The sequence below is a fragment of the Paroedura picta genome, chromosome 6 (assembly GCF_049243985.1).
Source record: "Paroedura picta isolate Pp20150507F chromosome 6, Ppicta_v3.0, whole genome shotgun sequence".
Lineage (NCBI taxonomy): Eukaryota > Metazoa > Chordata > Lepidosauria > Squamata > Gekkonidae > Paroedura > Paroedura picta.
This window is the reverse complement of record NC_135374.1, coordinates 71,538,128-71,543,458: the sequence shown is the minus strand read 5'-3', so window position 1 is coordinate 71,543,458 and position 5,331 is coordinate 71,538,128.

Here is a 5,331-nt window from a genome sequence, read left to right as displayed (position 1 = left end):
CCATTTATGGAGTGGCTTGGAGCAAGCTAGGCCAACATGGATGGGGAGGCTGGAAGCTTGCTGAGACAGGGGGCCTGTGGGTGAGAGATGAGGTTTGCACCTCTCTCTCTGGCATCCAGGTTGGAACACCCAATAGCAAGGGGGAGTAAGACAGGGTGGTGCTGGTATGGCCAACTGATAAGGTTAACACCAATGGTGCAGGCTCTCCAAATTCTGGGCCAGGTTTGGGCCAACAATGTTGTGTTAAAATAAAATCTGTGGCCATGTTGAAGCCATCCAGGTGTCTGTGTCCTTCTTCCCGCCTTAAGGACCACCTGCAAGTCAAGGACTGGTTAAATCTACTGTCCTTGAATATCTACCAGCATCTGTTTTAATGCTTTAAAATGCATTTACGAACATTTTTTCTTTATCAATATATGAAGAAGAAGAGTTTGTTCTTATATGCCGCTTTTCTGTACCCGAAGGAGGCTCAAAGCGGCTTACAGTCACCTTCCCATTCCTCTCCCTACAACAGACACCCTGTGAGGTGGGTGAGGCTGGGAGAGCCCTGATATTACTGCTCCATCAGAACAGCTTTATCAGTGCTGTGGTGAGCCCAAGGTCACCCAGCTGGCTGCATGTGGGGCAGCGCAGATTCAAACCCAGCTCTTCAGATTAGAAGTCTGCACTCCTAACCACTACACCAAGCTGGTTCTCTTATTTCTTAAAAGGTTCTTCACAGCTTGTAATGCTGAAATTGCACACAGGATTGCCAAATCTAGGATGGGAAATTTCTGGAGATTTGAGGATGGAGCCTAGGGAAGATAGAATTTAAGGAAGGAAGGGACTATAGCAGGGTATAATGTCATAGAGTGCATCTTCCAAAGCAGCCATTTTTACCCCAAGGGAACCAGCCCCAGTGATCTGGAGATCAGGTGTCACTCCTGACAAAGCCCTATTAGAATATTTCAACTCTATTTTTTTAAACAAAAATCAGCCCATTTTCTGTTATGCACAATTTAATCCCAAAAGACATGATGTATAGTTTATAACTTTTTGAAGCTGGATATGTCACTAGAGGTTTATGCCATGCCACTTGTTTCTGTTCGGTATGATCTGTTCTTTAATCATTCTGTTTGTTTTCTTTATTCTATTCATTCATTTTCCACTGCTTTTGAATAGAAAACACGCTCCATAACCAATTTATTTTTTGGGCATCCCATTGAGATGACATTCTTGGGGGATACATTCTCTACGCATGGGATCTCCTCTGTCAGATTTCAGGCAGATTTTTAAAAGGCCAATTTTACAGGCAATTTTTCCTCCCAGGCCATCTCATTTAATTTTATTTCTAGACAGCACTTTGAACATAGCATCTTGTGGCAAGTGACTTAACCAACAGCTAATGAAACAATGAAAGCATTAGGATGAATCCTTTGCTCCATTCTGCTAGTAAGTGAGCTTTCCACCTGTGTGGTTCAAAGAGCTTTTCATCATTCTAAATAGCCTTGCTTTGATGGAAAGCAGCAGATTCTGTAGGCAGAAGGCTCCTTGTGTAGCCAGAAGATTTGCTGTTTGCAAAACAGATGATACAGTCCAACTCATTGTCCTTCACAACTCTGTTTTCTTCTTTTGTTATTGTTTCACAGAGGGGGGGGGGAATTACCAAAGAGTCTGTAGACAAAGCCTGAAGATATTTTGAGGGGGTGGGGGGAGTGGTAAAAAATCAATGTAATATAGCTTGGAGTTTCTAAAGTAGTCATATCAGTAAAAATTGGAGATTTAATATTCCACATGGGTGAAAAAGCAGAGGCAAAGTAAACAATCAAGGCAATCCTGAAAAGGTTTCCATTTAAATCCACTGAGTTTAGACTGGAATAAATCTGCAAAAGATTGCATTGTTTGAATATCAAATGATAACGCTTGGGGGCTGAAAGAAGTGACAAAAATTAAAGTCATTTTTAGAAGAAGAAGAGGAAGAGTTTGTCTTTATACTCCACTTTTAATCACTTGGAGTAGTCTCAAAGCAGCTGACAATAGCCTTCCCTTTCTCTCCTGACAACAGAAGCCTGTGAGGTAGGTGAGGCTGAGAGCTATGAGAGAAACTGGTCTGTGAAAGCAGCTCTAATAGTATTGTGACTAGTCCAAGGTCACTCAGCTAGCTGCATGTGGGCGAGTGGGGAATTAAACCCAGGTCTCCAGATTAGAAGCCACAGCTCTTAATCATCACAGCAAGCTAGTATGCATATGGTTATTATTATTACATTTTGATTTTGTATGTTTATTATTGTAATTGAGTTTTGTTTCCCTTCTTTATGTCATTGTCATTTTGGTTCTTTTGGTTCTTTTATGTCATTTATAATTTTTGTCACTGATACACCTGTTAATATGAATGCATCTTAAAATGCTGTACCCAGGGGATAGAGGAACCAGAAGGACTACATGAAGAAGGTTTACAACAGAAAAGCGGAATTGCCCATTTACTCTAGATCCAGAGTATGTTATCTTAACATAAAATCATAGAATCATATAGTTGGAAGGGACCATACAGGCCATCTAGTCCAAGCCCCTGCTACATGCAGGATCAGCCCAAAGCATCTATGATAAGTAGCTGTCCAGCGGCTGCTTGAAGACTGTCAGTGAGGGGGAGCTCACCACCTCCTTAGGCAGTTGATTCCACTGCTGAACTACTCTGACTGTGAAATCCCCCCCCCTCTGATATCTAGCCAATATAATTCTCTGCACAGTTTAAGCCCATTACTGCGGGTCCTATCCTACCAACAGGAACCTTTCCCTGCCCTCCTCTAAGTGACAACCTTGCAAATACTTAATGACAGCAATCATGTCCCCTCTCAACCTCCTTTTCTCCAGGATGAACATTCCCAAATCCCCCAGCCTTTCCTCATAGGGTTGGTCCCCTGGTCCCAGATCGTCCTTATCTCTCTCCTCTGTACCCTCTCAATTTTGTCCACATCCTTTTTAAAGGCATCCTATGCAAAGAAACATCATTGATATTAATAGCTAGAATGCCAATTAAGGTACTGTACTGTACTATTAATAGACTTACAGTAATATCCTGTGCACAGTTATAACAGTTTAAGACCATTGAAGTCAATGGATTTAAAGTGGTGCAACTTTGTCTAAGATTGTACTATAGAACTGGTTTTGTGAGCTTATTTGAGGTGCAAGAGAATTAATATTGCTGTCAGTTGAAAAGTATGAAATTTTATATTTTCAGGATGCCAAATCCAAGCCCAGCAAGTCCAAAGTACTGAAATTGAAAATTTTGTTAACAGTTTCACACTCAACATGTCAATTCAAAGTCTTCTACAAATGCTTTTCATTAAACCCGGGAAACTACAGACCAGTGAGTCTGACCTCTGTTGTGGGGAAGATAATGGAGCAGATATTAAAGGGAGCAATCTGCAAACATCTGGAGGACAATTTGGTGATCCAAGGAAGTCAGCATGGATTTGTCTCCAACAGGTCCTGTCAGATCAACCTAGTTTCCTTTTTAGACCAAGTAACAGGTTTGCTGGATCGGGGAAATTCGGTTGATGTCATTTACTTGGATTTTAGTAAAGCTTTTGACAAGGTTCCCCATGATGTTCTGATGGATAAGTTGAAGGACTGCAATCTGGATTTTCAGATAGTTAGGTGGATAGGGAATTGGTTAGAGAACCGCACTCAAAGATTTGTTGTCAATGGTGTTTCATCAGACTGGAGAGAGGTGAGTAGCGGGGTACCTCAGGGCTCGGTGCTCGGCCCGGTACTTTTTAACCTATTTATTAATGATCTAGATGAGGGGGTGGAGGGACTACTCATCAAGTTTGCAGATGACACCAAATTGGGAGGACTGGCAAATACTCCGGAAGATAGGGACAGAGTTCAATGAGATCTGAACACAATGGAAAAATGGGCAAATGAGAACAAGATGCAATTTAATAAAGATAAGTGTAAAGTTCTGCATCTGGGTAAGAAAAATGAAAAGCATGCCTACTGGATGGGGGATACGCTTCTAGGTAACACTGTGTGTGAACGAGACCTTGGGGTACTTGTGGATTGTAAACTAAACATGAGCAGGCAGTGTGATGCAGCGGTAAAAAAGGCAAATGCCATTTTGGGCTGTATCAACAGAGGCATCACATCAAAATCACAAGATGTCATAGTCCCATTGTATACGGCACTGGTCAGACCACACCTGGAGTACTGTGTGCAGTTCTGGAGGCCTCACTTCAAGAAGGACGTCGATCAAATTGAAAGGGTACAGAGGAGAGCGACGAAGATGATCTGGGGCCAAGGGACCAAGCCCTATGAAGATAGGTTGAGGGACTTGGGAATGTTCAGCCTGGAGAAAAGGAGGTTGAGAGGGGACATGATAGTCCTCTTTAAGTATTTGAAAGGTTGTCACTTGGAGGAGGGCAGGATGTTGTTTCTGTTGGCTGCAGAGGAGAGGACACACAGTAATGGGTTTAAACTTCAAGTACAACGATATAGGCTAGATATCAGGAAAAAAAATTTCACAGTCAGAGTAGTTCAGCAGTGGAATAGGCTGCCTAAGGAGGTGGTGAGCTCCCCCTCATTGGCTGTCTTTAAGCAAAGGTTGGATACACACTTTTCTTGGATGCTTTAGGATGCTTAGGGCTAATCCTGCGTTGAGCAGGGGGTTGGGCTAGATGGCCTGTATGGCCCCTTCCAACTCTATGATTCTATGATTCTAAAAGTTGGATATTTTATTTTTAAAACTATGAAAAATTGCTTCAATTGAAGCCATGGAGTCAGCAATAGTGTATTATCTGTGAACAATCAATTGAAATAACCTACTACCTTCAGACCAGCTGATGATGTTGATTTCTGAAGTCCGGGGCCCAGGAAGCCTTTGAACTGACACCCTGGCCAATCAGGGACAGGCTGCTTTGCTCCCAGGCACTTTATTTGCACAAAGCAGGAAGCTGAATACTTACTGGTGCTGGTTTACCAAATATTGAGGGTTATTTCCACATCTGGATATGGAAAGTTACTGTCACTATGGATCAATCATGCTTGTTGCAGAGGGAAAATATAAAGTGCCCAAAATCAAAGTGGAAATTGAATTCAGTGTAGATGGGAGGGATTCATTTGAACTGGGGGTGGGTAAAAAGCCCTGTGCAGACTATACCCAGGATGCACACAGACATATTTTTACTTAGGAATTGTAATGTAGGGATGGGTGGAGGCTGTAGATTTGTTGTCCATCACATATACAGACATGCCTTGGTTGACATGCCAGATTTTTAAACTGATTTATTTGTTTGGTGAATATTCAAGTTGGCTTGCTATTTAAAGCTTTTCTCCTGAAATGGTCAGATATGA